The sequence below is a fragment of the Pelodiscus sinensis genome, chromosome 11 (assembly GCF_052426305.1).
Source record: "Pelodiscus sinensis isolate ZL-2025 chromosome 11, ASM5242630v1, whole genome shotgun sequence".
In the NCBI taxonomy this organism is placed as follows: Eukaryota; Metazoa; Chordata; order Testudines; family Trionychidae; genus Pelodiscus; species Pelodiscus sinensis.
This window is the reverse complement of record NC_143062.1, coordinates 49,909,805-49,935,254: the sequence shown is the minus strand read 5'-3', so window position 1 is coordinate 49,935,254 and position 25,450 is coordinate 49,909,805. Positions and strand designations below refer to the sequence as shown.

Sequence of the window (25,450 nt, the reverse complement as noted above, 5' to 3'; positions counted from 1 at the left end):
GTTCTTGAGCAAGAAGTCCCCGCCAGTGTAGACAGGCAGCATGTCTAATGCCAATGTAGACACAGCCAAACTGTCAAACAGCCTTAGAGGAACACACCTATCAGGGCACCATTTGGTATGTGTGTCCTATTCATCCTCTGCCCATGTGCTGGAATGGCAGCGCAACTTGCCAGTGATGGACAAGCTGGATTTTTTTTTCAAACCCAAATTTACAAAAGCTCCCTTCTATCTGAAACACCTGTCTGTGCCCTGGCTTGGGAACACTTTCATCTGAACCAGCATTTTAGCAGCACAAAACCCATTAGCCCCTCTGATCACCCAGTGCTGTTAGCCTAGAAAACAATTAGCAGTATCATCAGCTACTCACATGCTATTTAACCAATGCTAGAACCCTTCACACTGCAGATCTTATTGGGGAGCTGTTTAAAAATGTGGGTTTGTATAAATATGTATCACAGAAGAGCCAAACGGTCGGATGATGAACGCTCTTGTAAGAGCAGTGCTAGACTAGTGCATTTCTTAGTCTAACTAAAGGACTACAGCTTCAGGGGGTAGCCGAGTGAGTCTAGAAAGTGCTACCAGACCATTTCTTGTTTTTTAAGTTCATCTTGTTCAGACTAACAAAACATGTGGATGGTATCATGAGCTTTCGTGAGCACAGCCCACTTCTTCAGATGACTGGAGTTTAGAGGGCGGTGTGTGATCCTTCCTTGCTAACTGTGCTGTTTCCATGTTCTCACATGGTTTCACGTTTTCATTTTTCTAAAAGTTGCAGCTGTGGCGGAATCCTTCTGAGCCCTGCAAATGTGCTGGAAGTGCCAGGCAGAATCCTGGGAGGCAAACACTTCAGCCTGCACGCACTCGCCCCCCTTCTCCCTTTGAGTTAACACAAAGGATGCCCTCAGGTTGCTTTCCTCCTCCCTACCGGAGGGGTTTCTTTGTGACCCATCTCGAGCTGCCGTTATGCGGGAAGCTGTTAATGGCTGCCATCGAGGAGCTCTTTGATCTCTAAACAATAACCGACCTGCTTCAAGCTGATGGATGTGCTACACAGCCTTCAGGCAGGCACAATGAAAGGCACAATTAAACGCCTCTCTCTGTAGCAATAAGCTGAACAACACAAGGTGCTGCCCCAGACATTGTGCCCGATGGAAAGGCCTAAGCAATAACTCTCTGAGAGACAGGGAGACTGCCCTGGCTGAGGGAAATATGGGCCTGGGGACCGAATGGTTGCCGCTGGCCCTGGAGGCCGTGCAGAAGGTGGGCTGGGCGTAAGAAAGGGCAGTCCTGGGGAGATGCTGGAGACAGGTGCACAACCCCAACATTTGGGGAGGACGGGTGCAAGTGCTGAACGTCTGTAGAAGTGGAGGGCCATGCCCCCAACTCCTCTCCATTCTGGCCAGGCCCTGCCCAGCCTTCACCCCCTTCCCCGAGGCTTTCCCTCCCCTCCTCCATTGCTTGCACCTCTTTGTACCTTCACCTGACGCCCGTCGTTTGCACCTCTTCATGCTCTCCCCTGAGCACCCCTCCAACTGCCCTTCTGGGGTGGACAGCAAGGCCCAGGCCCAGGGGTGAAGGATGAGGGCCCCAGGACACACAATATGGGCAGGATCCTGGTGGGGGCCCGCCAAAGGCAGAGGGAGGAGCAGTGTGTCCTGTCTGAGGGTCCTTTGCCCTCCCAGGCCTCTTCTACCCACTGCCCATGGCATGAGATAGAACAGACAGCGCTCTTTGGTCCCACAATCTTCTAGAAAGACACGCTTGGATTTTGGAGCAAGGGAACTGCCTACTGAGCTTGGGGAAACAGGGCATTGTGTGTGTGGTTACAAATAAACAGAACAGTGCCACACTCTCCTCTTAGTGGAAACAATTGGCAAGCCCCCAAATGTTGGCTAATCACTTGGCCCAGGGGCAAGAGCAACTCGACACTGCCTCTGCAGCACAATTTTTCAAAAGTGAACAGCTCTTTGCTTTACAAACATCCCATCACATGATGCATGTTATGAGCCTTCATGGGTTTGTCACATCTCACTAGCTTTGATTGCTTTTTTAAAGTCCCAACCCAAAATCCTCTTTTGTTTTTGAAAGAACAGTTTTTAGCTCTTGTGAATATGGAGAAAAGCTTGAAAACGTGACCCGAGAGAAACCCAAGGGGTTCTGAAACAAACAAACATAAGAGCCAAGAAAAAGCGAGGGGTGTGTATCGACAACAAGAAAGCCAAGAAAAAGAGAGAGAGAGTGTGGGGGGTGAAAGAAAGAGATATATAGGGTCCTATGAGTTGTGATAAATCATCTTGAGGCACGTACTGAAAAAAAACACTTCAAAATGTATATTCCTGAGATACAGTCAGCCGTGTGATTCACAGTGCCTCAGAATATGGAATCGTTCATGAATAATACTAAACATAGTTTAACAACAAAAGCTGTGGTTTAAAAAACAAAGTATATTTCCTACGTTGCTTCATACCAAGTCTTTATTAAACTCCATAATTTCCAAGTGTGAACTATCATGTTGCTCTGTTTTCCCTGGAGTTGTTCATATTTGCATATTTGTACACATTCCGTGAAATTAATATAGCCTTTTGTGTCTTGTACTTAGGTAATAAAACTTGCCATTTTTACCTTTCAAAGTTATGAGTAATATAGATCGAACACCCAGAGGGACTTTACAAAGCATACTGGAGCTTTAGTCTTTGTATGTTTAATTTTTTTCACACTAACACATTAAATAAAGATTAATAAACCTTTGCAGGGCACAGCAGCCTTTCAAATGACAAAACTCATGCTGATGAAGCCGTGCTCCACACAAATGACCTAAGTTCTGTAATATAGAATGGAAACTCTACTTTCTTACTGCCTTTCAAATCCAACAGTGCCCTGACATATTTTACATTCAGCAAAGTTTTCAAGCCCTAGCACCTATTTCAAAACAGGTCCTAAAAGTGACATTTAAAGAACCTGTGAGGTTTTTTTTTATTTTAAATGTTGATTTATTTACAAAATTGTCCCAAACTTGACATTCTTGAAACACAATCCACTGTGGAGGGATGCTGTGAATCAGTATAGTGGAGCAGGATCCAAATGCCTGCTGAAGCAGCCATACTCAAGGGAGCCAACAGCCACACTGGGCCTGTGGGAATGGACGGGGCAGCTCTGTGCTAACGGAAAGGCCAGAGCCTCGGGGGAGAGGGGCAGAGCCGGGCCAGCCACGCTCAGTGCTGCCCAAACCACAGCGTGCTCCTCACAGCCCTGAGTCACCCGGAGCATGTCGCGCGGCACTGTGGCAGCCATTTTAAGAGCTCAGGGCTCTGGGCACCAGCGCTGGTGCAGATAATGGTGGCTGGGGCCCCCGGACCTTTTGAACTGTCGGGCTGCTTTGCTCCCCCTGCCTCTCCCATCGACGGGCCCAGCCATACTACACAACTGCTACTACATTTCAGGCAGTTTTGCTCCTTTGAGGGCTCATATATTGCCTCAGACGCAGAAGAGGAAATTGGGGCTTTTATTAAAAACAAACAACAAAAGTGTGTGGCTTCTTCTGGATTTCTCTGAAGAGGCCTGATGTGACAGGAAATGTTGTAAAATGTGTGTTGCTAACCAGTCTCCCCTGTCCGACTATGGGCCAGGCAGTAACACGAGGCAAAGCCAACCCTAGCCTAAGGCTGCAGTACCGGGGACACGCCTGCCTAGAATTTCTGCTGATCTAGGAAAGTTTGCCCTAAGTTCTCCCTGTGCCCTGCTGCAACCGTGCTGTGGATATTGAACTCCTTCCTTGGGATGAAGTTAGGGTTGCCAGATGGTTTAACCAAATATACTGAACCCCTCCCCCCCTTAAAAAAAAACCCACCGGGGAAAAAAATTCTGTTGAGGAAAAAAAAGGGGGGGGTTGACCAGAGTTGTTGAGCAAAAAAGATGTAAAACATTTTTAAAAAATTAAAAAGCATGGCCCCTTTAAGAAACGTTTTGAGGCTTTTTGGCCCTAACAGGTTGCTGTTGGCCATCTGCCATTTTGTCTCCCTGCTCCGGGCTGGACAGCTCCCCTGGGGAACCAGCTAAGCACCCAGGATTTTCGCCTCCTGGCCAGGAAAAAAAAAAAATCAGAAAGTACCAGACATTTTAGGTGTTTGGTATTTTCAGATTTTTTTTACGGGACAGGAGGTGAAACTCCCGGACTGTCCGGATCAATACCAGACACCTGGCAACCCTAGATGAAGTGCAGCTGGTGCAGTCTGAATCCCGAAGGCAGAAGCATATTAAAGAGCGCACATCCTTTGCAGGGGCAGGACGAGCTGGTCTGGCGGGAAGAGCACGCCAGATATGGCTTTGGGACGGCTGCTCACCCCTTGAGCATTCCTGCTTAGCTGACATTAATTCACCTAGACGGTGAATTCACCTAGACATTAATTCACCTAGATGATCTAGACGGTGCTTGGTCCTGCCATGAGGGCAGGGGACTTGACTCAATTTCCCCTCAAGGTCCCCTCCCAGTCTAGTGTTCTGTGGGTCTCTGATTACTTTTCCCCTTCTTCTCAGTGCATTAGGGAACTGTGCCTAGTATGGCGCAGAGGTGAAAGTAGCTGTTGTATCGCACCCCGGGGGGGCTCAGGGCAGGGGGTTGGGAGTGCGATATGACAGTACCTGTTAGAAATGTAAGAGTGGGGGAGGCTCAGGCAGGCAGGTTTAGGGGGTTAGGAATAAGGGAAGGAGGCTGTGGATGGGGGCTCAGGACAGGGGGATGTGGGAGGTGCAGGAATTAGGGCAGGGGGCTGAGGATGTGGGGGTCTCAGCACAGAAGGGTTTGCGGGTTCAGGAATAAGGATGGGGCTCAGGGCAGAAGGGCTATGGGATGCAGGAATCAGTGTGAGGGCCTGGGGGGTCAGGGCAGGGGCCTGAAGGTGCGGGGGCCTCAGGGCGGGAAGCTTGGGACATTCAGGAATAAGGGCAAGGGGCTGGGAAGGGAGTTTGGGGCTCAGGAATAAGGGCTGGGGATAGTGAGCTGAGGGCAGGGGGACATGGGGGCTCAGGGCAGGGGGGTGTGGCAGTTCAGGAATAAGGGCAGGAGGGTGGGGGGACTCGGCAGGAGGTTTGGGGGGCCAGGAATGAGGGCAAGGAGCTGGGGCTAGGGGGCTCATGGCAGGAGGGAAGAGGAGGCTGGTGGTGGGGGTCAGCGCAGGGCACCATTGTGGGATGGTGGCGGCTGCAGTCGCACATACCCAGTTGCCACTGCTCTTCCTCTTCCCTCCGGCAATCAGGGAGCGAGGGGTGTGTCAAGTCTCCTCTGCCTCTCCCCTGGCAGGTGGGGCTGCGTCCCTCCCCTCGCTCCGATAGCCAGGGGAAGAAGACCAGCAGAGGTCCGGCTACATGCAGCTGCAGCCCCCCTCCCCACCCAAAGCACCCGGAGATAGAGGTCTTGGGGGAGAGGCAGACCCAGACTGGGGGGCACACCCCCCAACCAGCCCCTTTCACCCGCCTGGGTGGCTTCCTCCTTCTTAGCAAGGCAGCCTGCTGGAGAGCCCCGGGAGCCCAGCTAGGAGCAGCTGCAACCGAGGCCCTGTCTGGATTGGGCCCCCTGTGGCCGTTGTCCCACATGTGCAGCATGTCCGGCATGCTGTCTAGGTGCACCACGCATCCACTGTAGCATCCCCCTCTATCAAGGGCACGTGTCCCTAGCTTGTCAAGGGGACGTGGCACTTTAGGGTCCTCTCAGAGCTCTCCTCGCTCAGATTCCCAAAGAGAATCAGCAGGAGCTAGTGAGAAATTGTTTCTCCCCACCATGACCTGCTGTGACAGCTATTTCCCACCAGAATATCGAAACTGTCAGCCCCCCGGGAGAGGCTTGTGAGCGCAAGTGAGAGCGCCTCAGCCGCAGCGAGACTACAGAGCTCTCCCCGTAGGAGAGAAGAAAGGGCCCCACCTTCACGGTTATATCTGGTCCTAGCAGAGAAGGAGATAGACCCACAGGGAGCTACCCGTACTACGAATACAGCTGTCAGCGGTGCTTGTGTTCTTCTTCAGGCAGCAGAAGGGAAACGAACAGGAAGGGGAGGCTTTGCACTGAGGAGAGACGAGCGCTCAAACATTTAAAGGGAAAAGCCATCTCATCCTTCCACTCTACTTTATAACCCTTTCCAAACACATACACATGGCTAACATGACACTAGGTACAACGTCACTAAATGCTGCAGATGGACTTCAAATGCCAGGGATTGCTCTGCAATGGCGCTGCAAATTCAGGTGTTGTGGAGGAATACACTCGTCCATTTACACCCTACATACTATTGTACTATTCTGTGTACGAAGCACACCATGTAAGGTATCATCTGAAAACACACAGGCTGTGTCTAGACTGGCCAGTTTTTCCAGAAAATCAGCCGCTTTTCTGGAAAAACTTGCCAGCTGTCTACACTGGCCTCTTGAATTTCCGCAAAAGCACTGACGATCTCATGTAAGATTGTCTGTGCTTTTGCAGAAATACTATGCTGCTCCCGTTTGGGCAAAAGTCTTTTTCTGAAAAACTTTTGCGCAAAAGGGCCAGTGTAGACAGCAGAGATTTGTTTTCCGCAAAAAAAGCCCCGATCGCAAAAATGGCGATCGGGGCTTTTTTGCGGAAAAGCGCGTCTAGATTGGCCACGGACGCTTTTCTGCAGATAGTGCTTTTGCGGAAAAGCATCCTGCCAATCTAGACGTGCTTTTCTGAAAATGCTTTTAACGGAAAACTTTTCCGTTAAAAGCATTACTGGAAAATCATGCCAGTGTAGACGTAGCCTCAGGGCCTTTCTTGATCTCCAGATACCAGACCTGACACCAGGCTGTAGCCTTCACCCATACCCTATCAAAACAGCTCCATGGCGAGCTTCCAACCTCTGGCCCGTATTTCAGAACGATCACTCTCACTCCCCCAGCACTGCTGAGCAAGTTAGCATCCCTCTGCTCGCCCAGTAGACCTCACATCTTCTAGACCATGATTGGCCTGGGAGTGGTGGAGCATTCCAAGCCTCTTCCAGGGCACGGGTGTCTAATGGGAAGGGGGAGGCAAAGAGGCTCCCCGACCCCCAGACCAATCATGGTATGGGGGATGGGGGAAGCCCCACCCCTTGTAGGGGGGCCTCAGGGCAAAATTAATTGCCCATTCCTATTCTAGAGAAACTCTCCTTGCACACAGAGAAACCCTTCTTGTGCATGCACCTGTTATGCTTCTCCTGTCCACATGCCAGCACTGCAGAGTTCTTCCTTCTGTACTTGGCTACTTTGGGCTGTTGACAGACACTCACTGCAGGCTAAGTTATTTGCCTGGCCTGTTTACCTGCCGGCTCGCAGTCAGTCAGTGTGGTTGCTGGCTCTCCCCACTGGTTTTTGAAGGAATACGGTAATTTCAGTTGCCCGATCCTTTGTTCCGTCTGTATTTGCCTATTTGCCCCTCTCTAGCTAGCTGGCCCACAGAATCCCAGTGGCAAAAAGCAGCAGTCTGTCACCTTGTGCCTCTAGGTGAACTTTTCCCTCTTATCAAATTATTTTCTTTCTTTTTCTTCTTCTTCAGACAGAGGCAGCAGAGGACAGTCTAGGGAGGCAAATCCTGCATCAGCAAATGGTATGTTTGGCTCAAGCGGTGAAGGAGACAGACAGACCAAGGGGGAGCGGACATGCACAGCTGTCTACTGTCCTGGCTTTATTGTTCATGCAAGAAAGCAGAAACGAACCTGAAAGTCAGGCTTTGCTCTGGGAGGGGGAGTGCACCACTCACGGTCCATTCACCATGCTCATGTACTCAGTGCCACTGCTCAATAAGGGCAGCTAGCCAGGACAGCTGAGTGCTGAGTACCCACAGGCTACTGGACCGTCCCTTCAACTCCGGAAGGAACGGTACCAGGTCTAGACAGATTGGTTAAGGTCCTCTTCCCAGGGCTTCCGCTTCATTCATTTCATATTACACTAGCGCATCTCTTCAGCCTGCCCCTAGCACAGCCTCCTGGCTGCCCTCTGCCCCAAGTAAGCCACTTGCTGGTTTTTATAATTGCCTGATCCCAAACTGGTCAGGCTTAGCTGGGAGCAGTGCTTTTTTTGTGATGGTACTGCCTGGTACGCAGTACCAGCACCTCCAGACACAATACCAGAACTTCCAGTTCCAGTCAGAGCTCAACAACTTTTCCCCTGGGCTGTGTGTAGACTGGCCAGTTTTTCCAGAAAAATCAGCCACTTTTCCGGGAAAACTTGCCAGCTGTCTACACTGGCTGCTTGAATTTCCGCAAAAGCACTGACGATCTCATGTAAGATTGTCAGTGTTCTTGCGGAAATACTATGCTGCTCCCATTCGGGCAAAAGTCCTTTTGCCCAAATCTTTTGCGCAAAAAGGGCCAGTGTAGACAGCTCAGCTTTGTTTTCCGCAAAAAAGCCCCGATCGCGAAAATGGCGATCGGGGGTTTTTGGCGCGTCTAGATTGGCACGGACGCTTTTCCGCAAAAAGTGCTTTTGTGGAAAAGCGTCTGTGCCAATCTAGACGCTCTGTTCCAAAAAAGCTTTTAATGGAAAACGTTTCCATTAAAAGCATTTCCGGAAAATCATGCCAGTCTAGACGTAGCCCTGGAGTACCGGCACCTTTTTCTTTTTAAACAAAAAAAAAAGCACTGGTTGGGAGGTGGGTCATCAAAGAGCCAGCTACCCTGTGACACTCTCTAAGGCGGGAGGAAGTTAGAATGATCCCTGTTATGATTAATTTCCTCCACCTGCAGGTCAAAAGCTGCTGTTTTAATCACTAAGCAAATATGGGTATCAAGACTAATCTCCCCTCAATTTAATCAAGTGCAAGAGTAGCAGAATGTTCAGGTAAGTGTGTGGATGGCATATTATCTAGAAAGAGTCTATTTTTTAACTGGTCTGTTATCTCAGCAGGTGGCACATGCGACAGTGGTCACTGGCAGAGAGAGATTGCATCAGTAGAGAAATAATCAACTTTCCACATTGGTGGCTCTGCTGGGGATGAATGCTCCTTAATTCAGTGAAATGCACAGCACACCAGCAGCGCTGAGGGTGGGAAGGAAGAGAACCAGAAAGGAGAGAGACACACAATAAGCTATGAAAAGGAGCCTGAAACAGACAAAAAAAGAGCAAGCCCCTCCTCCCCCAACCCTGACAACATGGAAAAGAAAATGCCAGAGAGAAGGGTCCAGTGAGATATAGAAGGAGACAAACAAAAGGTTCCAGAGATGTCATAAGTGAGGCTAAAATACAGGTTCCTGGCAACAAGCTAAAAAGCATTAACGAGGACAAAAAAATATTAAAATCTATCAAACGGGGCGGGTGTTGTTTGTGTTTATTTTAATTGTTACTGTACTAGCTGAAAAGGCAAGTGCATTCATGCCTGACTCCACTGATTTGTATGACGTGACAATATACTGTCAAACAGGAAAAATGTTACCAAGACTTGATCGTTCTGATTTCCACCATCTGATGTTCAAAAACAATAAGCATCAGAGAGAAACTACTGACTCTAAGCATCACAGACACTATCAACCCTCTGAAAAACATGAAGTGATATTCACTAGAGATAAACATCTTGGCTTTCTAGTCATATAATGCATATTGTATTTATATAAATAGATAACCAGTGTGTGTGTGTATCTAGTTCCCAGATTTAAAGCAAACAGGTAAAGTTTAACAGAGGAGATCAGGAATAACCCCAGTGAAATCAGGAAAGTGACTGCGTATTCACACTGCTTAACCACCATCGGAATGCTTAATGCAATCAAGATTTACCCTAAAAATGCTATCTGGCAGGGCTCACCCCCCTTGTTTCAGTGCAGGACGTCCCTGGTTTTGGCCCCAGCACCGTCTGCTGGCCTCCACCTCTGCGTCTGGCTTCTGAGGCTCATTCCTCCGGCCAAGCCACCTACGTTCAGACTCATTCCAAGGTATCGTAAATCAGTCCACACAAAATTCCAAGCGAAACGGAATTGTTCCCCTTCCCTCTTGGGCTGCTGAAGTCTCTGCCTCTCTATTTACAAACTGTTTCTCCAGACTTCCTTTGCTGGAGCCTGTATTACCCCATAGCGAGCTGCCCCCACTGCCTCTGTGCACCCTAACCCTGGGCTTCTCAGAGCCAGAGAGATCTGTCTCCTCTGCTGTCTCGCCCCGCACTGGGCCCCTTTAGACTACTTAGTATGGCTCAGTTCCACCTGCTCTGGGATCAGGAGCCAAACGGCTACTCACTTCCCTGGTGCAAAGATGACGAATTGGGTGCATGCACTAGCTTTGCAGCTGATGGGAGATAAGACCCAGTGCTCACTACGCAATGGGCACAGGCAGTTCCCGTGTTCATCAAATATTTGCACATTCTAGAGACAACATTGAAATTGTCTTTTGACACGTGATGGTTGCTCACGAATCTACTCCCCATTGCGGCCTTCCATACGTTAGGTCAGGCTAGCTGGTGTGCAGAGCTTCCTTCAGAAAAAAAATGGCTGGATTCTGGACATGTTTATACTGGTGTATAAACTGGTGTTACACGGTTCTGGCTGTAACATCTTCCTAGCTCGTAATCAGGACTGGACTTTATCTTCACGTAGTATCCGTGTGAGGGACGGAGGCATTATTCTCTTTTTCCAACAAGGAAGATATGAGGTTCAGAGACACAAAGGCAGATATAGGTCTCCTCAGTGCTGTTTTTGTGACAGTATGCCCCGGGATCGGCACCTATTTTCCCTGCATAACTTAAATGAATTGCATTCCCCTCGGGCGTACTGGCACCTCTTTTCCTGGGGCAGCTGGACTCCCAATGGAAGGCCGCTTAAGACACATGGCTCTTAAGATGCTCTGTCGGCATTTCAGCTCCCAGCGCAGGTTGTGGGATTTTTTTATTTTTTTTTCTCAACAACTTTCCCCCCCGGAGTACCAGCACCTTTTTCCTTACTAAAAAAAAGCAGTGGGTCTCTTGAGTTCCAGGTTCATGCCTTATCACTAGACCACTGTGATGGATGGGAGGGATACTGCCCCTCTCTAGACATCCCAGCCATGCAGTTAATTAAATTGCCTGTAAAGGGTTAAACCCAGAAACAGTGGGTATCCAGGAAGTGTTGGCAGAAAGCCAGAAGGGCCAATGGGAAGAGGATGAGAAATTTCTGAATAGAAAACAGGTTCTGCTTGCTTCACTTGTTTTGTGTGACTTCAGAGCAAGAGCTGGGGGAGAGATGGAGTAAGCCTTGGAAACCAAGCAATATCGATACCTGAAAAGGATGGAACTTTGGGACAACAGACGTGAGCAGTCAGGGAATGTTTAGTTAGATGCAATCAGGTTATTTATTTGGGGGGTAGGTTAAACTCCTCTGTGCTGAGCCCATGTAACTGAATCCCAGGGAAGCAATGCTCTGTGCGTTAATCTTTTTTTTTTTAGTTGATCTATAACCCATAGCAACCAAGAGAGCTTTACCAATATGTCTGCTTTGTTTTGTTAATATAATCACATTTTAAAGACTATGATCTGATTCCTGTGTCCTAGAAAGCAGGCAGTTCTGTGTGTACGTATCTCAGATTGAAGGTCAGCTATTAAGGCATTACAGTTTGGTTTTAAGCTCTCTTCTAAGGAAGGTTAAAGAGCTTGAGGGTATCTCACAGGAAGAAATTCCAAGGGCCTCTTCCTGGTCTCTTAAGGGGTTTTACATTTGGATGGTGGCAGCATACCACTCATAGTCAGGGGAAGTGTGATCTTAGGGAGTTTTTTTAAGCAGAACCCTGTAGTAGCAGGGTATTTTAAGGTCTCTTGCGGGCCCCCACCTTCTGCACTTGAAGTACCTTGACAACCAGCCACCCTTCCTCTCCTCCTGCTTTACGCCAATGTAACTCAGACAAGAGGTAAGAAGTCAGAACATTTCAAGACTCAGCAAGGAAGGGCTCAGGAAAATGTTTTACTTCAGCACATGTGGGTGTAGCTGCATCAGTCCCAGATATTAAAGAAAGAAGGTGGGTGAGGTAATATCTTTTATTGGACTCTCTTCTGGACTAATGGACTTACTTAGCACTATGTGCCTTGAAAGCTTGTCTCTCTCACCACCAGAAGTTAGTCCAATAAAAGACATTACCTCACCCACCATGTCTTCCTGACTTCAGCAAAACAGCGTTAACGCCTGCCTGCCTGCCTGGGTTTTGTAAACAGGAAGATAATTTAGACCATAACACAAATGGGAAAGGGTAGTTCATGTTTCACTAATCAAGATTTTTTGAAAAAATATCAGAGGCCCTAAGGCTCCTTTAGCTTTAAGTGCAGTCAATGAAAATTAAAAGGGAGACTGAAGGAATCCTCCACTTCACATTGCATATATCTAACACAACAGTCTAAATATTAAACGTGTCTTGAGCAAAACACTTTGTGAGGTGGGACTATTTTAAAGCATCACTGTGCATGTTTAATAAGTACTCTGAAAACTAAGGTCTGCTATATTGAAATGTAGAGTCCTGAGAGTATTTGAACGGCAGTGAAATGGGAGAAACTAATTGACAGTCTTTTTCCATAGCTTACATTTGTTTCTATGCCAAACTCTTCTCTATCTCAGTATGAGGCAATGGTCAAATCTATTTTTAAATGACACCAAACAGTGTGGAAGGAAACACATTCTTTATATTATAGGAAGTCAGTGCAGGTTCTTCGCAGCTAAAGCCCTGTACTGTGACCTTTTGTATTTCTACAGCCATTTAGCCAACCAGGTCTGACAAACCCAATGTTTGGAATTAGGATTTCGTTTGTCCAAGAACTAAACCATTCTGAACCTGCTCCTAAAGCCTTACTGTTTAAATCCACCCAAAAGCTCAAAGTGCAAGGACCTCTAACAGCAGTCTGCTGCCCAACACCACTATAGTTTCAATCCTGGAAAATGGAGATACCGATTTTGATAAATCCAGTGAGTCTCAACCAAGTCTCACAGCTACAGGTCAGGGTGCCTCCTGTCAGATGTGACCCACAAATGGGAAACAACAACATGTCTTACTGAGGCTTCCTACCACGCAGGTAGGATTATGGCTAAATAGAGAACTGCCACTCACTTGCTTCCTCTGACTAGAAAAAGAGAGTAAGGAGATGAGGGTTTGGCCCCAAAAGCATGTAGTTCAGCAGTTACATGCTTCTCTTGCTTCACCTCTAGATGCACTGCACACATTTAAGAACACAGAATTAGGGTTGTGTAACAGGTTCTGCCCTTCAGGTGAGCGCCCCTAGGTGGCTGAGGGAAGTCTCACTGTCTTTACTCGCCTGTCCGGGGTGAGTCAACATCCAAGCAGTGGCCGTAGATCAGGCCTCTTCGTTTACCCCCTGTTCCGGGTGTGGTTTGCAAGGGAGTTGGGGGGGGCGGGACACCCAGGCCGGCCCACTCCTCTGGGTCCCAGCTCAGGGACCCTAAATAGCAGTCACCTGCTTAAGTTTCAATGTCCTCAGTTGCTGTCATATCTCTGGGCCACTTCCCCAGGATTCTGCTCCATCCAGCCCCTCTCTGGGGTCTTGGGATTGAACCGTCCTTGCCCTTGCTTCTTGGCAAGCTTCCAGCCGTAGAACCAGGCTCTGTCCAGCCACAATGTGCGGCGCCCACTCGGAGCTGTCCAAAGTTCTGAGGTTTCCCCAGTTAGTCCTGAGGCCTGCCAGGGTTGAGCTCTAGGAAGGAACTGCCTGGCCCTGGCCTAGCAGTTCCTTTTATATCGGGCTGCTGCACCCTGATTGGTTTCCACAAGGGCTGCCCCTCTACCCAGCATGGAGGACCTCTCCTCTGCTTCTGCTGCTGGCCAGGGTGCTGAAAGGCCTCCAGCGGGAAGGTCGGCTTTGTCCAGCCCATCACAGGTTGTTAAATATTGGTTAATTGAATAGTCGATTAACCTCATGAATTCTTACCAGGTACTTGAGTATTCTATAGTCTCTGGGGGTGAGGCCAGCAGCCAGTGTACCCCGAGGGTGAGGCCAGCGGCCAGCTGAGGAGCCCCCTGCCACTTTGCACTGCTGCCTCTGAATCAGAAGCACCAGCATGGGGTGCCAAGTGGGAGTTGGTCCATGAGGGGAACCAGTTTAAAAACCAGCTCCCCTCATGGATTGGTGGCCTGTTGCCCCGCACTGCTGCCTCTGATACAGAGGCAGAAACGCCAGGTGGCAGCAGCCCCTCTTTGGGGGACATCTGAGCTCCCAGACCCAGCGAGAGTCGGAACTGAGCCGGGCTGCCTGCCTGCCTGGCTCCTAATAGACTTTAAATGCAGAGCCACAGCGAGGGTAGGTCCTGGATCCAGCTTCCCAGGCTGCTGGCCAGCCTGCTAAAAAATTCCTAGGCAAGTGGGGAGGGAAATGCATGTGGTCTACAGCATTAACTGATATGCAAAAGTTTATTGGTTAACTGGTTAATCAACTACACTATTACATCCCTACACAGAATTTAGAAAAAAATACAAATAAATCTTTCACACAGAAAAAGGTCCACAGCTACAGCAGAGCTTTCATTATACCCTCAATCCTCCCTTCCATGGAAAGTACAGGTTGGACCTCCTTGGTCCAGCACCCTCGGGACCCGACCAGTCCCAGAGAAGGGATTTTGCCAGACCAGGGGAGGTCACATCTCGCCCTCCACCTATTGGCCCCCTAGACCTGAACCAGCTGCTGGTCTCCTGGCTGGCTCTCCTGCTACTGCTAGCCTTTGTGCCACGCCGGTCCCTCCACACCCTTCCCAGCTCCCTGTGCGCCAGACTCCTGGCCCCACAAGGCAGCCCCGCTAGATTGTGCCTAGCAGCCCAGATGCAGGGCACTGGGCAACCTAGCTGCCGGCCCTCCACTGGGACTCACTGGTCCGGCCACATCCATCATCCTACCGGACCACAGATGTGAAGGACCAGGGAGTCCCTGTTTAAAGAGGTTCAACCTCTACCTAGCAGAGAATCCCAAACGGTATCAAGACGGAAGGATTAAAGTTTGTGTTGTTTAAAGACAGAAAGACACAGAGGCTACATTATATATTTTTAACAGAGCTGGCTGGAAAAGCGTGCAGTTCTCCAGGCCCGTGAAATAATCACCTTAGATTTCTACAAGAAATCTGGGCAACAATAACATCTCTTGAGAGCAGTGGAGGAGCACAGCCTAGCACTGCAAATGGAATGGTGGAAAAAGCCAGGAATGTTATTGTGACATCAAGAAAGCACTAAGGCCCATCCTGTAACTCACACTGCCTCTGGCCTGACACATGAAAAGTGACTCACCCCTACAACTCAGGTGACAACTCCAGCTCCATGGACTCCAGACAAACACTCCCTACTTCCCCTAAAGCAGCGTTTCTTAAACTTTTTAAGACTGAGGAACACCAAACAATATTTTTTTTTAATAGGGAACACCACCGATTTTTTTGTTGAGCAAAAAGGGGAAAAGGGCTGGGGGAAAAGTTATTGAGGAAAAAAAAGGGTCGGGGGGATATTATTGAGAAACAAAAAGGTCATCTGCCTCGTTAAAGGGCAGCCATTTTGAAGTCTTTTGTTCTCCCTGGCACACCTCTGACTGCCTCGTGGCAGTGTTTAAGAAACACTGCCCTGGAGCCAGAAATAACTTCATGGACACTACTTGCCTATTCAGACAGTGAATGGCTGTCCCTGATAGATCACTGCATGCCTCTACCCCCATCAGTCCAGAAACTAGAGTAATGGGTGGGGAAATCTAAAGCTCCTCAAATGTCATCTGATTGGGACCCCTACAGCTCCCTCTGATACTCAAAGACCCCTGGTTGGCAAAACTCAATCCATGCATCTCCTTGCATCCGCACACTACAAGACCTAATTCTAAATTTCGCCAGGACCTCTGCTTCTTGACTTCTGAGCTCAAGCATCTGGAAACTCACATTGGATGCCTTGCTCAGGCAAGGCAGGGAGAGATGTTCAGGCAACAGAATGGACCTCCTTGCTCCCGGGATCAGGCATCACACTTCTGGCAAACCATGAAGGGTCCGTCGATGGAGCCATGTAGATTAGGCTGATCGGCAGAGGGAAATGAAGCCGTGATTTAAATATGCACGGCTTCATTTAAGTTTAAATGGCTGCTGCGCTGAGCCGACCAACAGCTGATCAGCTATTTATCTGCCCAGCACGCTAGTCTAGATGCTCCTGTGCCGACCTGAAAGCCCTTTATCGACCTCCCCGTTATGCCTCGTAGGATGAGGTTTACCGGGGAGGTCGATAAAGGGCTTTCATGTCAACAGGGGAGCGTCCAGACTAGCGCGCTGAGCCGACAAACAGCTGATCAGCTGTTTGTCTGCTCAGCGCGGCAGCCATTTAAATTTAAATGAAGCCGCGCATATTTAATTCGCGGCTTCATTTCCCTTTGCCAAACAAACAAATCTACATGGCTCCGTCGACGGAGCCATGTAGTCTAGATGTACCCTAAGAGTGTTCAGATGTATTCATAAAATGACACACAGGAGAATATGTTTGTCTGACCAGTTTATAGCCGGGACCAAGATTCTATTTGGCCATATATATTCCATGTCTGAACCAGCCTCTGATCCAGAAGCCCATGCACTGAATTTAGACCTTAGAGGGGCACACAGCCTAGTCAGAATTCAGGCGATGAGTGAAAAACTACTTTTCACACCCTGGCTACTTAAAACAGCTGATGATTCCTTCTGGACTTACTCAGGCTCCTGCAGCCATTCAGGATCTATTTAATGAGGTCTTACGAAATATACTGGAGCACTATGTGGCTGTCTATTTAGATGACAACCTAATTTACTCTGAAGCCCTGCCTATGTACAGCCATCATTATAAAAAATCCTTGAAAAACTCCACCAACATGGGCTGAAAGCTAAGTTGGAGAAACTCATCTTCAAACCACCTACTGTGGAATTCTTAGGCTACATTCTGTCCACTAAGGGAGTTTGCCTCAATTTCTGGAAGGCAGAAGCAGTTAGCGATTGGATAATACCACAAAGCATTTGTGAATTTCTGAGGTCCAATACTCAAGCCTACCTCAGGTCTTACAATACCTGCTACTGTACTCAATTTCCCCCAGATTAAACCTTTTGGGTTGTTAATATCTATTGGAGACCCCCTGGAGGTTCTCAGCTATCATTGCAATGGACTTCATTATTGAATTACCAAAATCTGAGGAACGACATAACATACTGATAGGAAAGGATAAGCTGACAGAGATGACACTTTTCATTCTGCTCCCTATCCACAGCCTCCTGAACCACATCTTGTCGGACTGGGGTTCACAGTTCAGATCTCCATTTTGATGGGAGGAATTCTTCTGCCTCCGGGTGTGTCTCCACAATCTGATGGCCAGTCAGAACAAGTAAACCAGGTATTGGAGCAACACCTGCAATACTTCACCAACTAAGACATAAATGACTGGGCCTTACTATTTCCATATGCAACAGTTTCCAACAATAATGCAGACACCACCACAAACAAGAGGAGCCCACTTATAGCAAATCACGACTTCCACTCCACTGCCATCTCTGGATGTCCAGAACACCCACAGCCCTACAGACTCAGGCCTGGTTTGGCAAACCTTAGTTGCTGTGCCATAGTGATACATGAACAAGCATCCCTGACCAACAACCTTGGTATTAAAGTTCTACGGGTCCCTAATTGGATGGATGGGCAGACCCTGCCTGGATGCCTGGATTATATAAAGGCCCCAACAAGAAGAGGCCTGCTTATCTTTTTACAGATAGTGCTTGTTTTGTATTTTAAATTAACTGATTTATTAAACAAAGGCGGTATTAGCTGTAGTGAGTGAACTGGACTGATTGGTACAGGTCAACATGTTTTTTGAGATTTTAAAAGTAGTAGATATTATCCTTTCCCACATCATTTTTATTCACAGGTTGGCAGAGGAAAACAACTTTTCTGGCTTTTTTTAAACGTCCAATCAGTTTCCCAACTTTCAACAAATTAGTAATTGATCTGAACTAAATAAACTGAAATAAAGAAAAAATTCTCTCTGTTCTTGAGAAAAGACTCGTGCTGTCACAAAGACATCAACAAACTCAGGCTCAAAATGCTTTAGGCAGTGACTTCCACCAGTTCAATAATCTGAGTTTCTTTAAAACTCTAACAGCAAACTTGTACTGCTTGAATATTTTTAATTTAATTCATATGATTTTATTTTATTACATTGTTCTAAATCTTGGCTTTAAAAAATGTCATAATTTCACATGTAATTGTAATATGCTAATTTTGAAAGAAAAATATATTACAATAAAATTCAAAATCAATTTAAATTAAAATAGCAGGTTTTTAAAAATTATAAAAATCATCTATTTTATCTACTCCATGAAAAACATTATTTTTCATGAGTGTATAGTCAAGATTTTCCTTATCTATTATAAATACATGGAAAGCATTTAATTTTTCCACTGTTTATTTTTCAGCAAGTTGCATTTTCAAGACACCTAGGCTATGTCTACACAGCAGTGTCATTTCAGAATGATGCCAGTTGTTCCGAAATAACGTAGTGTGTATTTACACAGCAAGCCCGTTATTTCAAAATAAATTTGAAACAACGGGCTTCTTACTCCAACTTCTGTAAACCTTGTTATATGAGGATTAAAGGAAGTTGGGGGAAGAGTGCTCTATTTTGAAATAACTGTATGAACAGTGCCAAAAATCGAAATATGCAATTTCGACTTAAGCTATGCAATTAGCGTAGCTCAAGTTCTCATAGACTCATAGACTTTAAGGTCAGAAGGGACCATTATGATCATCTAGTCTGACCCCCTACACAGTGCAGGCCACAGAATTTCACCCACCCTTCCCAGAATAATCCTGTCACCTATATCTCAGATATTGAAGCCTTCAAATACTTTGAAGACCACAAGATGCAGAGAATCCTCTAGCTGTGATCTGTACCCCATGCTTCAGAGGAAGGCGAAAAACCTCCATGGCCTCTGCCAATCTACCCTGGAGGAAAATTCCTTCCCGACCCCAATATGGCGATCAGCTAAACCCTGAGCATGCGGGCAAGACTCATCAGCCAGACACCCAGAAAGTTCTCTATAGTAACTCCTATCATCCCTCCATTGACCTATTTCCCACTGATAATGAATGGTCAATTAGTTACCAAGATCATGTTATCTCATCAAACCATCCCCTTCATAAACCCATCTAGTTTAATCTTGAAACCAGATAGATCTTTTGCCCCCACTACTTCCCTTGGAAGGCCATGCCAGAACCTCACTACTCTAATGGTTAGAAACCTTTGTCTAATCTCAAGTCTAAACTTCCTACTAGCCAGCTTATATCCGTTTGTTCTTGTGTCCACATTGGTATTAAGCTTAAATAATTCCTCTCCCTCCCTGGTATTTATCCCTCTAATATATTTTAAAAGTGCAATCATGTCCCCCCTCAGCCTTCTTTTGGTTAAGGTAAACAAGCCAACCTCCTTGAGTCTCCTTTCATAAGACAGGTTTTCTATTCCTCGGATCATCCTAGTGGCCCTTCTTTGTACCTGTTCCAGTTTGAATTTATCCTTCTTAAACATGGGAGACCAGAACTGCACACAGTATTCCAAATGGGGTCTCACCAATGCCTTGTATAATGGCACTAACACCTCCTTATCCCTACTGGAAATACCTCGCCTAATACATCCCAAGATCGTATTAGCCTTTTTCACGGCCATGTCACAATGGCGGCTCATAGTCATAAGTTGCGAAGCTTATTTCGAGTTTAGCCCTGCTGTGTAGATGTGCCCCTCGAGAGCAGGAGAGATGCTCTTTATTGTATTATTATTTATTAACAGTAGTCTGATGTAGATGCCATAGCCTCATGGCACTAAATGATGTACATGAACATATCAAAAAAAGGAGGGCTCTGCCCCAAATAGCTTACGGTATACAGAGTTGTAGAATACATTGAAATTGTTCTTTGGTGAGATACCCTATTTCATGGTCCTACTCTTATTTTTCTTCTTTCATCATGTTTGCAGATGCTTTTACTCTCTGCCTCGCCATTTTTATTGTCTTTGCCTCCACTGCTACCCGCTTCTGAGGCACCTACCTTCATGTTCTAATCAAGGTTCCATGGAAGCTCTATTGGCTGAGGCCGGCCAGGAGATGCACTGAATCAATACAAACCCCTCCACCCCCCATCATTCCCTCCATTTCACTTCCCTGGTCAGATGATGTGCTGGCCCACCGGGAGCACCTAGTGGAAGGGAAGGGAAGTAACTCCCACCAACACAAACTCCCTGTGGATGGACTTTATGCTACTGGGGACCCTGCATTCAGGGCTAGAAATAGCATGTGTTTATAGTCCCTTTATTCCTTGTTACAGAGCTTTACTAAAGCACCTTTCCCCCCTCTATCTATAATTTAATGTGCTTGTGCTTCCACTTAACTAAGACAACTTTTCCCTCAACCCACACGGCTGTTAAAGTCTTATGTTGAGTTTTAGATAATAGTATTCATTTCCCTGGAGTCAGCCCACCACCCTTTAAACTTTAGACAATTTTTATCTACAGTCCTCCTAATTAAAGTGTGCCTGGCTAATTAACATTGCTGATCTGTTTTGTTTAATATAGCCCTCATTTTCTCAGGTCACCCTGAGAATTTCAGAGTTTAATTCATGCATTTGTATCCCACATCCTTCCAATGGCCATCATGTGGAATCCCGGTAAATGGTAATCGCTATTTCCCAAACGATTCATAATAGTTGCTTAATTTACTAATTTCTCTTTATTGGACCAGATTAGATCTAAAGTGTTACTTCAACACGTACTGATAGGGAAATTGATCTTGTACAAAGTGAACAAAATATCCTCCCTTTTTATCGTATGATGTTTCACTAACCCCAGGGATCCATGGCTATTGCTAGGCTATATCATCCCAGGCAAATTAAAATCCCCAGAGAGTCTACTGTAAATAGAATTAGATGCCCTTTTGGGAAACTTCCATATGCAAATCTCCTTATTTCTGTTATGTTCTGGGAATGCACTCAAGTTAGTTAAACACATAAAATACACTTGCTGCAAGAATGCAACATGACACTTCTTTATTCCTTAAAATCCAGAACTATAACACAAGGAACAGAGAGAGAGAGAGGCTACGTCAACACTGCAACCTTTTGTCGGCAGATACAATGCAAATGAAGCACTCATTAGCATTTGTCATGCTGTCCTTTAAATATCTCTGTTGATGCTTTTTGTGCAAGAGTTTTTTGCGCAAAAACAAGCAATGTCGAGAGGGCCATTTTATCAAAAAGCTCTTTTGCACAAGATCCTGTATACCTCCTTTTCTGAGGCAAAAGGGATCTTGAGCAAAAGGGGGGTTTGCACAAAACGGCTCTGTTGACACTGCTTACTTTTGCACAAAAACCTCTTCCACAAAAAGCATCGGCATAGAATATGAGTGCTTCATTTGCATTGTCTCTGTCGAAAAAAGGCTGAAGTGTAGATGTAGCTCCAGAGAGAGAGAGACAAAGAGACACAGACAGAGAGGGTATGTCTAGACCACATCCCTCTGTCACCAGAGGGATGTAAATTAGACATGCCGAAATTGCTAATGAAGCAGGGATTTAAATCTCCCGTGCTGCATTAGCATAAAAATGGCCGCCGCTTTTTGTCACCATGCAGCTTTGGCGATGAAAAGCGGCAGTCTAGCAGCAGTTCTCTTGCTCACTAAAGCCTTTGGCAACAGATCCCTTATGCCTCGTATAACAAGATACACAGGATCTGTCACCAAAGGCTTTAAGTGAGCGATAGACAGCCACTTTTCATCGCCAAAGCTCCGTGGCGACAAAAAGCAGAGGCCATGTTTATGCTAATGAAGCATGGGAGATTTAAATCCCCGCTTCATTAGCAATTTCGGTCTGTCTAATTTACATCCCTCTGGCGACAGAGGGATGTAGTCTAGACATACCCAGAGAGAGAGAGACAGAGACAGAAAGCACAAGCAGGCTGCTCCCTAAAGCAGAGAGCACAACTCACCCTACTTCACTGGAAGCTGTTTGTCTGCAAACTGTCTGCAGCTCCCAGCAGAACTGAGAAGAACCAGAAAACCACAAGCTGTAAAGATGGCTTGTAAGTCCAACATAGTCCTTGGTACCCCACAATTTCCTCACAGAAGAGAGAGTTAAGGTCCAGCTGCTGTGAGTCAAGCGGAAAGCACTGAGCCAGGTGGCACCCATCCATCATTCCTTCTCCAGCTCTGGAAGGAATACACTACAAATGTATATAGCCCAGGGCTGTGCTGAACAATGAGTAGAGCCTACTCTACTTACAAGACACACCCTCTCACTTCCACTGTTTAGAGGATTCCAGGTGCAGCAGCCATGCTGACAGAGCTGGATAGGGCAAGCGAGGGACTTGGAGAAGGCACAAGATATCAAGGCCACAGATGGAGAATTCCATCCACTCCTGTGAGAACAATCAAGGTCAGGAGTTGAATCTTTGGCCTGTTGCATTTTAAATTTGAAACGTTATAGAGAAGGGATAGTCTAGCATTTTCTAAGAAATATGATGTAATGACATCACCTAACAGTTGAGCATCACTTAGTTTGCAGTGATATTGTTATTTATTACACGTATTATGATGGCAAGCAAGAAGCAGAGCTCCAGTGTTTGTGGTGCTGGACAGACAAATACTAAAGTCCTAGCCACACTGTGTTTATCTAATACAGGCAGTCCCCGGGTTACGTACAAGATAGGGACTGTAGGTTTGTTCTTAAGTTGAAATTGTATGTAAGTCGGAACTGGTACATATTGTAGGGGAAACTGTAGCCAAACATGTCTCCAGAGCTCAGTTTTATTCTCCCACACCTCACTTCCCTCAGTCCTTTATTCTCAAGCTGAGGTGTCTGCTGAGAAAAGCTGCTCCGTGTCTCCCTGGTCTGCTGGGGGGGGGGGGGGGGCGCTAGCTTCGCGTCTCCCTGGTCTGCTGGGGGGAAGCAGCTAGTGCGGGGTTGCCTCACCCCGTCTGTAAGTAGGGATCCGATGTAAGTCGTCGGATCCATGTAACCCGGGGACTGCCTGTAATCAGTCAGGCCTCTGAACAAGGACTAAACAGACAAAAAGGGCTTGGGTAGGATGAAGTCACAAAATGATGAGAGTTTGACAGAAAGGAGGCAGGCTCAGCTCAGACCAGCCTAAAAAATCCCAAACATGAGTGATCGCAGGATATCACAGCAGAGGTAGGTTTGAAAGAGAAATGTGGGAGAGGATAAGATAGGGAATCTTGTTAGAATTTTTCCAGGGTATTTCCCCAGCTTAGAAGCAGCATGGAAGAAAATACAGAAATGCTCGCGGAAGAAACAGACAGGACAGAGGGCAATTAAAGGATGACATCGTTGACAGGGAAGAATGGATGAATTGATAACTTAATCAGTCTGATTGAGAAGGGATAACTAGCAAAAAAAGCCTCCTGGGCAAAGAACTGCAAAGCTGGTGACTGATGTAATAGAGAAGTGGAGCCATGAAAGAACAAGGGCAGTGAGGGTGTAGTCAGAATGAAGAGCGAGGAAGATGATCTTAGCAACATTCTGTGAACAGATGTGATTAGCGGCAATGCAAGAGTGAAGACTATAGTACAATGGTCAAAGTGAGAAGATGAGGGCCTAAAGAAAAGCTTCCGTTACTGTCACCCAGGTTCAGTGGTTACTGGAAGTATCCTCAGAATCTCATCGCAAAGCCAGATTACTCTCAGAGCACCTGGTGTTTTTTAAGCATTTTCTGACGCTCTGACAAAAAGCTCTGGGAATAATCTTTTGTGCTACTCCATTAACAAATTGCATTGGAAAGAAAAACAAATAAGTCAATGAAAAGGAATGTGCTTGCAATTATTGTATTGTAATGGTCAATGTACACTGAAAGTAAGAGAACTGAAATTTTGAAACAAAGAATAATCTGTATTTGTCAAGCTGAGATTTCCTTTGTATCAGCACTTTAAATACCACAGCCAACTGCTGACAATAATTATGTTAATGTCGCTATGAAAAGCAGAACCCCAAAGTAACTGGATTTTTCAAGATGCTCATTTGTATTTACTTTTAACTTTGGTGACAGGAACATTAGATGCCAAAACATGAGTTCTTGGCCACATTTCCACCATCATAGGACACAAACTATGTCGTTTAAACTGATCACACAGAAAGCAGGTCAAATGTGCAGATGCAATAGTCATTCTTGATGTACAAAACTGCAGTGGGTCTTGAACCTGCCTGGTTTCTCATCCAAAATTGTATCCCATTTATAACGAATGGGCTTAGACCACTGCATACAGGTGGTTCTAGTAACATCCCAAGCAATTTTTTATCACCTTCATAAACTCTGAATTCCTTTTAATACTTTCAGGTGCTTTTATAATATCTGTCTGCACTTACTAATATAGAAGATTAACTACTGGCAATAGCAACAAAGAGAGAAAATCCCTGTGGATGCCCAGATAGGTCTCAGAGTTATCATGGAAGCTATTTGTGCTCATATCTGGGGAGAAAACAAATAATAAACTCAGCAGAGAACCATCAACTTAAAAAATTATGTATTTATTTAGGAAAGGGAGAATTCAATTAACTTTTTCAGCCTCATGCACAGGACCTCTCTATTCTTCTTTCCCAATTAGTGTCTCCGATTGTTTGAACTTGTGCAATGGAAATGACGCCTCCCACAGCCACTGTGTGGCTGAAAATCCTGAGACCATGAAAGCAGTCTACAGAGCCTGAGAAATCCTCCAAAAATCTCAGTCTCAAGCCAAAAGTAGGAGATGAAGCACAATTGGGAGGAAGAGAGAGGAACAAGGAACATGGAAAAGAAAAGCATCACCGGCATAAAATCCCCCAACATGCCCAAGCAACTGCAGGAGAAGTCCAGAGATGCTGCCAATTTCCATAGCATCTGCCATGACTTTTTCCTCAGGGAAATTCAGAATATATTTTGAATATAACAATCAGCAAAGCTGGAGTTCACTCATAATGAAACAATTTTGCTAACCTTATACACTTTACAGCCACTTCCAGAAAAATCAGAAGTATGTCCATTGTTAAATAACATCTTGTAAATATCACTGTTCACTAGGAAGGAACCAGCACTTCAGGTATTGTTAAGCAGCACCTTGTAAATTTCACTCTCCCTTAAAACTAAGAAAGCAGAGAGAGAAACAGTTTAATGACAACTGTACATTTGTAAATTTGTAAATTTGTGAAACTGTAAATTTTGTCCAGTGCTGCAGACAAATCAGCTCTGATTACAACTTATAGTTTATGCAATGTGCCGAACACTTTTGTTAGTATACTCGGAGGCTTACTGAGCTGGTTTTCTTGAAACAGAGAGAAAGTTAGAAGTCTCTGCCTAAGAGTTCCTTCCAGTGCTTTCTCTTTTAAATGTCTGAGAACTGTCCAATACTGACCATCTTCTTCTGTAATGGGCAGTGAAACAACTCAAAAGGGTTGCATAGTACAGTACATGGTCTTGTATGATCCATACTTTATTGTGTGGCTTTCTTTACACTGAACATATAATTTGACT

The 25,450-nt window shown here is 46.2% G+C and overlaps 1 protein-coding gene and 1 long non-coding RNA gene across 14 annotated transcripts in view; one reads left to right on the top strand and one right to left on the bottom strand.

Moving 5' to 3' along the window:
- The window catches only part of LOC142830896 (uncharacterized), a 79,311-nt gene extending 70,301 nt beyond the window's left edge, over positions 1-9,010 (top strand). For both annotated transcript variants that reach the window (XR_016350461.1, XR_016350460.1), the window contains exons 3-4: positions 7,538-7,588; positions 8,884-9,010. This is a non-coding gene — a long non-coding RNA (uncharacterized LOC142830896). The remainder of the gene's footprint in view (positions 1-7,537; positions 7,589-8,883) is intronic.
- Positions 1-25,450, bottom strand: part of FHIT (fragile histidine triad diadenosine triphosphatase) — a 1,114,957-nt gene that overhangs the window by 876,210 nt on the left and 213,297 nt on the right. The window lies entirely within an intron of this gene.